The sequence below is a fragment of the Biomphalaria glabrata genome, chromosome 14, assembly GCF_947242115.1.
Source record: "Biomphalaria glabrata chromosome 14, xgBioGlab47.1, whole genome shotgun sequence".
NCBI lineage: Eukaryota > Metazoa > Mollusca > Gastropoda > Planorbidae > Biomphalaria > Biomphalaria glabrata.
Window position 1 is genome coordinate 2,354,712 of NC_074724.1, and position 13,168 is coordinate 2,367,879.

General features: G+C 37.3%; 1 long non-coding RNA gene across 1 annotated transcript; it reads left to right on the plus strand.

The window, feature by feature from the left end:
* The first annotated feature begins 4,754 nt into the window (after positions 1-4,754).
* Positions 4,755-8,320, plus strand: LOC106073547 (uncharacterized). The gene is made up of 3 exons (XR_008774614.1): positions 4,755-4,851; positions 5,389-5,442; positions 7,262-8,320. It is a non-coding gene; the product is annotated as an uncharacterized LOC106073547 (long non-coding RNA).
* Positions 8,321-13,168: the final 4,848 nt, after the last annotated feature.

Below are 13,168 nucleotides of genomic sequence, written 5' to 3' on the forward strand. Positions count from 1 at the left end.
GTAGTGCTTCCTAGATCTGTTGAGATAGACATCAGCAAGTCTGGAGCAGCAAAAGTTAATGAGGCATGGTTTCCTCTTTCTACCTGCACTGGGGTCACTGTGAGTTTCAAATTAGGCCTGCAAATTGCATGAAATGATATCTGACATAAACCACTGTCCAGGGGTCTTGAGTTCAAATCCAGGCTGATTTGTTTTTGCTGAGCAAAGAAATGCCAAAAATACCATTTCCCCATAAAGGCAATACAAAAGTAATTTGAACATAAAATATTTAACACAGACCAGTTGCACTAAAATAAAAAAAAATTAAATGAAGGCCACTTTAATACAAGCAGCTGTAACAAGCTAAACATTTATATCAAAATGAGTTAATAAAATCAATGTATAAGAGGCACAGCTTATTTAAAGTTAACAATCAGCTTTTTGGAATGTAACAATAACACTGAAACTCTGCTGCATAAATGAAATTTTAGTTCAAATCCAAGGTACAATGGTAGTCCTGATAGTACTTTTAGATAGAATTACAAAAACTTGTTTCATTTAGAATTTTTTTTATTTTAAAAGGGAGACAATTCAATTAGAAGTTACACTTCATAAAAATTTAAAAAATTATAATGACATTGCCTGTACTGTAGATACAGAGGGATAAAACTAAATATCAGTTGTTATTTTTAAAATTTTAAAAAAATGTACATTTAACACATTAGCATATTCTGTTCCCAAAATATAAACTTGATCAGAATATTTTGTCAAATATATTATTGCTAGAGTTGTATACCCTAAACCTCTAGCAACAGAAGTTCATTCTGTCAAAACCATATTTTAAAAGCTAATCGACGTGCTGACCTATTGGCATGGTCTTATTTGTAAAATGTTTCAGATATTCCTTCAAAGTTGAAGATAATTTAATTCCTAGTCCAAACGTGCCAAAAGACGATGGGAGATGGCTGCAGGCAAGGCATTAATCCAGGACCATCGACAAGTCCGAACAACTGTCCAGATGTGCTGACCGCACATCCAGGCAGCCACCAATAGTCATAGAAGTATTTTCTAAAAGAGTTTCTATGACAACCATGTCAGATGCAGGTTCCATTTTCCCATTTTTATTCACATAATTTTGTGGGATGTGTGGCTGAGAGGCGGGCCTACACTGCTTGGCTACAGCTTAGCCACTTAACACGTGGGCTGGATCCTGACTCGTGCAGAGTTGTGTTTTCTGAAAGCCCAAAGGCAGCATGGAAACCTGCCATATATCCCCTTCCCCCAATAGTCAACAAAAGGAGATTGGACCAATGCGAACTAAGTATGCTCGAAGCATGAACTATATCTAAGCATTAAAAAAAAGATCTACAAGTTTTTTTTCAAATCTTTTATCCCTTAACAAATGAAGTTGAATTAGTAACTATTCAATTTGAAAGTGACACAAAACTAAACACTATTAAGTCCAAAAACTTTTTACTATGACTAAGTAATAGTAGGTATGGAACTAATTAATATCAGGCCCAAATGCTTCTTACTTTGACTATTGATAAAATAAACATGACAGCAAACATAAAGGCAGCACCCAGGGAGAAGAAGGGGAAGACAATGTAATAATACATAGATGTCTCAAGGAGGACTCAAACCTTGGACCACAGAAACATCCCCATCTCATAGCTGTGACCAGATGCAAGTTAAACTTTCTGATTAGTACCCGAAAGACGAGCAACAAATCTTGTAAGATGCCCCAACAAACTAAGATATAGGCAATCAACAAATCCTGTAAGATGAAAAAAAAAAAACAACTAAGAGATTGGCGATCAACAAATCTTGTAAGATGCCCCAACAAATAAAGGAATTGGTGATCAACAAATCTTGTAAGATGCCCCAACAAATAAAGGGATAAGTGATCAACAAATCTTGTAAGATGCCCCAACAAATAAAGGAATTGGTGATCAACAAATCTTGTAAGATGCCCCAACAAACTAAGATATAGGTGATCAACAAATCTTGTAAGATGCCCCAACAAACTAAGATTTAGGTGATCAACAAATCCTGTAAGATGCCCCAACAAACTAAGATATAGGTGATCAACAAATCTTGTAAGATGCCCCAACAAATAAAGGGATAGGTGATCAACAAATTCTGTAAGATGCCCCAACAAACTAAGGGATAAGTGATCAACAAATCTTGTAAGATGCCCCAACAAACTAAGGGATAAGTGATCAACAAATCCTGTAAGATGCCCCAACAAACTAAGAAATAGGTGATCAACAAATCTTGTAAGATGCCCCAACAAACTAAGGAATAGGTGATCAACAAATCCTGTAAGATGCCACAACAAACTAAGGAATATGTGATCAATAAATCCTGTAAGATGCCCCAACAAACTAAGAGATAGGCGAAGGTGAATATTACAGACCATATCAAAGTGAGAAATCATCAAGTTAGAACAGAAAATTGAACATAATGAAAATAATGACAAGTAGTTTGATACAAATATGAACCAATCTAACTATAATAGTTTCTTTACTTTGAAGTCTTCTATCCTGAAGTCTTTCTAAATTTAATAATTTTACTAAAGGTATAACTTGTGAAAAGTGAATATTTGTTAGTTATGAATCTAACTGCTCTATTTTGTGTCTGTTCTAATTTCTTAATGTTTTCTTGACTTGAGGGTTCCCAAACCGAGGACGAGTCATCTATTATTCAGTTGCATCCCTGCATCATCATCTCTACTGTTGGTTCTCTTTCTTCCCCTTCGGTCTTGTTCACATTTCTTTCTCGGCTTATCAAAATACAGATTACATCTTCCATGAACATTTCCAGCATGATACAACTTTTTTGGTCTAATAGAATAGTCACTAAGCTTTGTGAATCCTCGAAAGCTGTCTATGACAATTCTCCAAGTCCAGTGCCCTCTCTGCCAAGTTGCAATTCTCTAGTTCTTAATAGAAAATCATCTTTCCCCAATTAGCTCGTCCATGTGAAAATGGAATCAATAACTTACCAATTCTCCAAATATGTATCGATTTTTTGTCAGAGAATTGTTTATAAAAATAAAGTACCCAGTCTATCTTTTTTACTTTTGATAAAGATGAAAGAGCCATGTTTTGCTAAGATGACAAGCCTGGATGTTGACATCGCAATCATGTATTTGGTGTAATCAATACAGAGTAGTGGTCTTAGAACATACACAGATATTCCATCTTTAGTTCTTCTCTTTTCGGGTCCCCATTTGTGTTGAATAAAAAAAAAGGAAATGAATGGCTCTTTAGTCCAACCTAACAAGGCCTCATATCTTATAGATTACAGACGTAGCTTCAAAAAAGAAGATAATTATGCTCTATGCATTTCATATGTCAATCTAGTCATGCATGTTAATTAGTGAATTAATTCTGCTAAGTCATTGGTTTTACTGGCTGATTCAGGCAACCCATTCCAATCTATATTCAAACCAAGGAAGAAGGAGCACTAGTATGAATTTGGCCTACCATACGGAAAAAGAATGTTGCCTGGATTAAGGTGTGAACAGATGAAATGAATGGGTCTTTGCTCCATCCAAATAAGGCATACACTATTGCCATGATAGATTAATTCAGATTGACTTGTCTGCATTTTCTTCAACTTTGTCAGTTCTTTGAAGTAGTTTACTGTTTGTCAATGCAGTACCAACAGCAAATATCCCATAGTCATTGGATAAAGTGTCAAACAGTGGGAGACTGACATAGATATATAGATATTGATATCAATTATAAATATGAATCATTATCATCGTCTGTCCCATGACTTTCGTCGTAGGTGGCGCTGTGACAGTAGGCGTCACCAACTCCCTCCATTTCTGCCCGGTCATCAGCTGTTCAGGACATCAAGAGAGGCCGGTCTATTCCTTAACGTTGTCCAGCCAGCTTCTCTTCGTGCTCTCTCCAATGTACCTTGAAGAATGACTTTTGATAATGAGTTATATCTTACAGTAGAACTAAACCAGAACATCTTTCATCTCTTTACAGTATTCAAGTGTTTTTCCTTTTTGCCGCCCAGAGTGTTACCTTATCTTATATAATACAGACGTTACTTCAAAGAAGAAGATGATTACGTCCTACTCGTCATGTATTTAGTCATGCATATTAACCAATGACTTAAATTCTGCCAAGTCACTGGTTTTAATGGCTAGCTCAGGCAACCCATACCATGCTCTAATAGCACTAGGGAAGAAGGAGTATTTGTACAAATTTGTCCTAGCATATGGGACGAGGAATGTGCCTTTATTGAATGTGTTGACATGTAGAAATACAGACTCATTGGCCCTTATTTTCCTGGTAAATTTGAAAACGCTTAAGAATAAGGCGTGTAGGACAGTACATTTTTCTAATCTACTCAGTTTTACATTTTAAAAAATATCAGGGAACTGTTGATCTACTGCTTTGGATCAATTTCATTCTTTTTCTTCACACTGTTTGGTCTTGTCTCCATCTGGCGTGGGATGTAACTTTACATCACGTCTTGTCAGAACTTAAGAAAGTTGTACGTCGCTAACGTCAAAATGTTCCCCACTTCACACAGGTTTATTCTCTACATTCAAAGACTTCAAGTTCATTTTGTTTTGATCGTATCTTTAGATTCAAACCCGCGCAGTATGAACACAAAATCATGACATGCGCAATTTTTTTTAAAATACTCATAAAGACAGCTTTAAAACATACAAACAATTTTTTTTTACGCTATCTAACTGCATGTATCGAATATCGAGAGTACTACAGTAATGTTATACTTAGAAGATATATAAGCCTGTGAAGTGAAACAAGTTAAAAATAAATGTACTGTGGGTTCTGATCTATATTGTTAGCAATGGAAAGTATTTAAGCAACCTCAAATGTAGGTATAAGTTATTGTTTTTTTTTTCAAATGGTAGGTAGCATTAGGTAAAGCCGTTTCTTTGCAAGTAGCAAGAGCCGTCCGATGAAAGTACTAGCTAAAACTATCAAAAGCACGTTATTTTTTAGGTCTTCAAATGTTAGCATATGTTAAAGTCCTCAAAGGGAATTAAAGAAGTCAAATAAAAATTTAAATTACATGCATCAACTTTAACTTTTTATAATAAGCTAAATACATAATTACCAATAATTCCTTAACGTTACAAGTGATTCATGCTTTGTTATCTACATTTAAAAAGTTTTTGGGTTTTAACTTGATCCAAGAAGAGATGTGGGAAAAATAGATGTGTACGAACATTGTACAAGACAGACGGACAGACAGAAGGACAGACAGAAGGACCGACAGACTAGGTTGATATAAGCTCTGTGATCTTTTTGATCTAGTCTTTTTTTTTCGAATGATCTAAGCTCTAAGCTTATTTTAAAAGTTCTTTTTCTAGTCATGTCTTTGTAAACACATACAATCACATATCCACAGAAAAAAATGTATTGTTGTAGACTCCTGCAGATTTGTCTGATTTCTACTTGCTTGGTAAGCAACTAATCACTTAATACGCTTTTAACTTGACCTCGATAACACAGGAAGCAGTAAACCAAGTGTTTATTTTGTATTTTTTTATGTTTGTATTATATTAAAATGTAACTATATCATTAGTCTCCATTTTATGAAAATATTTGATACCTTGACCCCTGTGTCACCTTCACCTTCCCATATCCTTGACCCCTGTGTCACCTTCACCTTCCCATATCCTTGACCCCTGTGCCATCTTCACCTTCCCATATCCCTTAGTCCAGTGTTTCACAGACGTTTGACCTATGTGTACCCTTTTTATTATTTTTGTAACGCTGATTGCTCATTGCCCCCCCCCCCCCTTTTCTCTATGTGATTGCATCTATGTGCTGAAATGACAGAATCATAGAATTTGGTTCCCCGGTCGTTAATTTGAATCTGAGCTGCTGTTCCACGTCTAATAGTCTGTTCCTTTTTTTTTTTTGACAAATGTCGAAAATCAATTTCTTATAAATAAGAAGTTGAAAAAAAAAACAACAAAGAAAAAAACTAGATGTATTTCAGATACTAGAAAGTTAAAATGTGTGACAATCCTAACCTTTTTAATACCACACAAATGAAACGTATATTTTGAGTAATGTAAATGATTATGAACTAGCCAAAGGCAATAATATCCTTGACTGCTAAAACAAAAGTGGTGGACCTTTTGACCACTCACTAATGCTCCTATAATATCTGCGACTATGACTTTATAATAGATGAACTCCAGCGGGTATATTATAATGAACTACATACAACTTCTCAATAACCTTGACTGCTCAACAGTATTATATGCTCATATATCTGTGACCAGGACTTTTTTTTTTAACTGTACGCACCGGTACGGCGTACCGGCACCTTTTTGAATGTGGGCAAAAATTATTACTTTTCTTGTATTTTAACGTATATAATTAATTTAGTTTGCGTTTCTTTTCTAATAGTTACCAGGTCATCGTGGGGTCCAATCGTTATAGTAATGCTTCATCTAATCTCTTCGTTTGTAAGGCGATGTATGATGTACTAACTCTTTCTCTCCGTAGTTATTGTTCCACGTTTGGAAGGAGTTCTTCATTTTGAGCATTACTATTTCACTCCCCTGTTATGATTAAGCTTCACTAGCTTTGTTGTTTGTTATCAGAAAAATGTTTTATTTTGGTATAGAATTAAAGGGAAATGCATGCTCTTTTTATATAATTCAAAGTCAAGTTTAAAAAATTAAACATTAATTTCATTTAATGAGATCAAAATCAACGATTGTATCGTCGATTAGGAGAGAAAGAGTTAAGTGGAGTTGTCTGTCTCGACGGATGGTTGTCTGGTCGTGCGGTTTGCGCGCTGGACTGTCGTTCGGATTTATCGATGGTCCCGGGTTCAAACCCTGCCCGCTCCCATCCCCCGTCGTCCTGCGGGAGGTTTGGACTAGGAAGTAAACTATCTTCAACTTTGAAGGAACATCCGAAACATGTAAAACATTTTACATTTTACAGACGTATACCTATTTGAAATTACACTAATATCGACTAGGTGTGAGTACGATTACACATGAGAACTTCATATAAATTCATTTACTGTATTTACTATTTGATGGATTGGAATTCGAATAATGTTTGCTTAATGTACAAAGGCAGCACAACATTTCTTTTTAAAAACTCACTCTTAAAAACATCAAAGTAGCGCTGAGAGTCACTCCAAGGGTAAACTTTGTAACCTGACATAATATTCCTGTTTATAGGTTTTATTACTTACGTGCATTAAGCTTTTTAAATTTACATAAAAATCTTTCACGGTAAAACTTTTTCAGATCATGTCATGGAGTGTCATCGGTACCCAGGCAGTTGGTTCAATCTCTTCACTCTTTAATATTACCTCTACAGTAACGACAGCACCCTCTATCTACGACAAGGATTCCATTACCCTGTTCTACAAGACCTTCGCACCACTGTTTGTCACCTTTTTCACCAGCGGCTCCATCTCTCAGCAATGTTTCGGAATTCTCGGCGCAGCTGCTGATCCGTGGCTGTAGGCGATCTTTCCCGTTTTCTTTAGTCTGGTCGACTCCAACCATGATGGCGTACTGACCCCAGCAGACATATCCCCACTCGTGGTTCTAATAGTGTTTCTTAATTTTCTCATTATGGGTGCAGATACAGGGAATGACTATTCTATATCTCTGGCCGAGTTCACGGCGTTTTTAAACGTGGCGCCGTTCCAGCCAAACGATGTCTACAAGAATGCTCTGCTGGTGATGTTCTCAGCTCTGGATCTTGACCATGACCAGAAACTAAGCTTCTTGGACATCGTTCCTGTCAACATTTTAGGTTGAGAGGTCAGAGGTGAAAGTCCAAATAAGTTTCAATTCATGTATAAATATTTTTTTTCTGTTTATTAAACATGACTGTAAATTAATGTACTGTAAACTGTAAATATTGGGAGAATAAAGAAGTCCTGGGTTCGAATTTCGGTGAACGCTGGGATTTTTAATCTCGGGATATTTTTAGGGCGCCCCTGCGTCCAGCCATCTCTAAATGAGTACCTGACTTTAGTGAGGGAAAGTAAAGGCGGTTGGGCGTTTGGTCATTGTACTGGCCTCATGACGCTTGCAGCGAATTCAGAACAAATTGTCCTACGAAAAACAAGACGAGATTCTGCTACGTCTCTCTTGGGCGACTCCATTGACTTCCGGTGAATGTAAGAATCGACTACACGGTGACCGCACTTTGCCATCAGTACATCTACAGTAAATGAATGCCCATGTACCTTAATGCACTGATCACCTAATATGCCCTATCTGAGAGCCCTAGCTATATTTATCTTACTATATTTTAAGCCTTTTATTTTGCCTGAAAATAATTTTTGTTTGTTTAAATCAACAGATTTCAAAGTTCTCCGCCTTCAATAAAAATGTATTTACACAAGAAACCGTTTTTTTTCTTTTCTTGTGTGTGTGTGTGTGTGTGTGTGTGTGTGTGTGTGTGTGTGTGTGTGTGTTCGTGTGTGATAAAACAAACTGAAAAAAATAATGTTTGATAGTTATATTTTTTGTTTAAAATGTATTGCCTACTATACAATATACCATTATTACCATATTAAATAAAGCACATATTTGTAAACAAGACTTATATAAAATTATTTTAGACAAAAGATTGAGAGGCTAGACTTTTTAAAAAAAGGCCTAGATCCATCTTGAAATTATTCTCAAAAAACACAAAAGCTAGAAATACAAAAAACACACACTAATAAAACACCCTGAAAGACACAAATATAAATGCACATGTCTGATGCCAAAAGCTAGGACAATGTCATACAAGTGCTACTTTTTCCTTAAAGCAATAAGAGCAGGGCATGGTTGCGTGAATCAGACAGGAAAACCGATGATTAATGAACAGGCACAACTAGATAAACACAGAGATTCACGATGTACGTAGCTGTCTTCTGGTTTGAAATAAAGACTGCAATCAATAAGAAATTGTCATTAACTCTATTTAGGAGACATATATCTTTATTTTTAAATGAAAGGATAATGGAATATGCTCTCAAGGGCTTTGAAGGTTCTGTAAGCATCGAAGGAAGAAGAATGGCAAATTGCGTTTCGATATGACATTGATGGCCTAGCAGGGCCAGAGGAAGAACCAGCTGACATGCTAAACTCAAAACAATATGCGCTCCCTGGTTATAGCCAAATACTTATATGCTTGAGAGTCCTTGACGCTGACTGCAGAGCTAGAGAAGAGAATCCTTGCAATGGAATTGAGATGCAACTGAAATATCCTAGGTATCAATTTAAAGACCGCATCACAAACCAAGAGATAAGAGACATGATTAATACAGTGATCGACCTGCAACTATGGTGAAAAACACAAGGCAAACACAAAATTCTATGGCAATATCACAAGGTCTTCTGGACTTGCACAGACCTTCCTTCAGGGAACAGTACCAGGACAAAAAAAAGGACAAAGAGAAAGCGATGAGAAGACAACATAAAAGAACGGACGGACCTGTCATTGAAAGAGGTTCTATTGAAAGCAATAGACGGAGGAATGGAGAAAGACAGTCGACGAGTCTTATATGGTGCCCCAACTGTCCAACCGACTAAGGATAAGTGAATGTGATATCTTATTGATAAAATAGAATTGCTAACGAAAAAAAAAAAGACTTTTTAAAGAACAAACTTTCACATTACATTTACTGATTATAATTAAATTCTAATATAACACTTTTGTCATCAGCGTTGTCACAAACCGCTGTGTGCCTACACCCGTTTGTGTGTGTGTAGCAGAACAACACCAGTCCACTACAGGCCTGGCTATGGAATGTTGACCTAACTGACCCCTTACCCGCCATCATGGCCTTAGTTATTGTGGAATGTTTTATTTTTTTTTTTTTACTGTTATTTTCTATTTTAAATCTAATACAATTATTTATGTTTTTAGTATATTTTAATTAATTGAATTATATTTATTTTGGTATTGGGAAGGGAAATAAGTACCTTTTTTTATACTTTTAATATTTATTTTATTGTCACGTGACCAGGTGACCTGGTCTACAACGAGGCAGGGTGACCTGGGACTTTGGAGACAAAGGGGCAATTAGCGTGAGTTTCTACAGCGGATGTTAGCATTCCCCGCTTCTTGTTTTTCCTAGTATTTTCAGCTTTAACTCTATTTTAGGAATACAATAATGGGCACGCTATATCAATAAAGTTATACGCTACGTGTTTTAACTATTATTCTGGTGTTCAGTGTTATGCATGAGTTATATACACAAACACCTAAATCGCGACAGGGCTAAAGCCACTAAAGACCAATACACAGTTCCAGCGTGAATGTTATTGGCCTCCGGAATCGCCCTAGACAACGATCAGTTGAAGCAGGCGACAGCACACTGCTCGCGTCTTGTGACAGTTGTAATTGGCAAGTGTATAAAATATTGTAGACAACTTCGAGTCCTAAGATGAATGAGTAAAGTGACTTACATATATTACCATATCCAGCGCAGACATAGCCTTGCAGAGTAACGTAAAATGATCAGTAGTAATTTTAAATAGAGATTTGCCTCTCTCTAATTCATAAGCGTCATTCTTTTGTTTAATGTGGACAGCTGAGTTGTGGCACTTAGTCAACCGTTTAATTACGTCAGACTACACAGTAAACATTACGTCTTACAAAACTTCCGGTCATGACGTTGATAATCTTGTAGAAAAAAATCGAAATGCATAGAAAAAATTCCAAAGAATATTCGAAAGAAAGATGAAAAACAATTGTAAATTCTACAAAAATCTTGACTGGGGTCCCTACTGGGGGTACCGAGGTTTTAAAGTTCATTGAAAGGTCATTAAGAGTTTATCGTATATCCTTTGCTGTCGAAGATGAGCACATTTCTCATTTCCTATGGACTCGAAGATGGCTGTAAAGTCCAATCCTCGCTTTAAAAACCCGGCCGCATATGTGGCATGGGTGGGTTATGTCAGTTGCAGATAGACCTGCTTCTTCTCTCAGCTTTCTGTTGGTTCGGCGCTCTTTCGCCCTGGCCACTCTTCTTGCTTCAAATCTTGAGACTCCGAGACTCACAGCTTCACGCCACAAGGAGCGATCGAGAGCTAGTGCTTCCCAGCCGTGAATGTCGATATCGCATTCCTTGAAGGAGCTCTTGAGAGCTCTTACATGCACACAACTCCATGTACAGAGGTCGCTTGGGAAGGCAATTGTCTGACATGAGGACTACATGTCCCGCCCATCGAAGTTAGGATCTTTTTACTGTCGCATTAATACTGTGCATGTTGGACAGCTTTAATATTTCTGTGTCTGGTATGTGGTCGGACCAACGCACCTTATGGATACTCCTTACACAGCGTAGATGTTAAAATGTAAATGGTTATGATAGCCCTGGGTTTGGCAAAGTATGTAGGTCACAGCTGGGAATGCGCTGCCACGGGGAATATTGCATTCCTCACTAATCTTCGCAATCGGAGACAAGCCTTATATCTATATGTATTTCAATGTTATTATTGAACCCATTATGCAGCTATTCCCATTTAATCATTTCTTGGATCTAATATCAGTATACAAAATAAATTTCAAGGGTTTACAGTTTACTTGGTCGCATATAAAACTCACCATTAAAACATCTACATTGCTTTAAAATATTAAACGTAAAAAAAAAAAAAAAAAAATATCACTGCATTCAAGGGAAGTTACCCCACAATTGCACAAGTATTTCGATGCAAAGTTATATATCTTGATTTGTTACCACTGTTAAAAATGTTAATGTCCATAACAGCTAAACCATAGATTATATAGGTCAGGGCCGGTCTTAGGCCACTGCAACCTATGCGGCTGCATTGGATCCTCACTTTCTTGGGCCCCTCACAAATTCTAGGTGTAAATTATTAAAAATTAAACCAATAAAGCTTAAAACGGGCTCGAGAGACCTCCTGATTTTCCAGGATCTCCTGAAAATCTGAAATTATTACAATCTGAAAACCCAAAAAAGTCTCCTGAAAAATAGACAAAATTGTCATCTTCAAGGCAAATTGTACCATCATTGGCCTCCTTCCGTCGTGAAACGACTATGGTTAATGTCAATTAAGTGAGATGAAAGCCTGGGCATTGTTTATGGTCAGAACGATGTCGTCCACACAGCAGTTCCCGCCTCTCCACGCAGCTGATGTGACCAAAGGAACGGAATATCCGATACAGTTTGGGATCAGTAGCGCCGCAGGCTCTGCCAGGCTGTAGCACAGTTTTCCTTCTCCTAGATGGGGCCAATCAAGGCTAACGAGCCCCTCCTGATCGAAGCTTACTGGTTTAGGCGCCAGTTGCTCGCCTTTGAGCCCTTCTCCTGTTGGTGAGAACAGTTCCGCCGGGCTCAGTATCTGAACCGCACGTGAGGGCCAGGGGTTGGACTGGTTGTCAGAGGCTGTTTGAGGTAATGGTGGGCTTAGAACCATAACCACATCGGGCTTTAACAACCTTGCGGAACAACCGCCAAAACCTTCTTAGAAATTTTAGCTTATCTGTCCACTAATGACATACATTGCTTTTCCAATCAACTTTGTAGCAGAGTATTTTTAACAATACCCGTAACTGTGGCATCTGGTGAAAGAAGCTTTTCGCGCCTCAAAATTATCAAAAGATACTAGAGCTTAGCAATTCACGAAGATAGATTGAACAATTTGGCAATTCTTGGTACTAAGCGTGATCTATACAGGAAACAGTATTTTTATGATTTACTGTATGACTTCGCTACATGAAAATGAGATGAATGCCTGGGCATTACCTGTGATCGGAACGATGTCGCCCACACATCAGTTCCCCCCTCTCCACGCAACTGATGTATCCAAAGGAACGGCAGTGCCGATACAGTTTGGGGTCAGCGGCGTCGAGGGTTCTGCCAGGGTGTAGCACTGGGTGCTGCAAACTGCCTTATGGTCACCAGCTCCTGATTTTTCCTCAGGGTTGACTCTCGAAGCCTTTCCTATGATTAGATAGATAGATAGTTAGATAGATAGATAGGTAGATAGATAGATAGATAGATAGATAGATAGATAGATAAATAGATAGATAGATAGATAGATAGATAGATAGATAGATAGATAGATAGATAGATAGATAGATAGATAGATAGATAGATAGATAGATAGATAGATAGATAAATAGATTGATTGATAGATGAAAGAACGGATCGATAAGATAGATATTGATGATTCAAC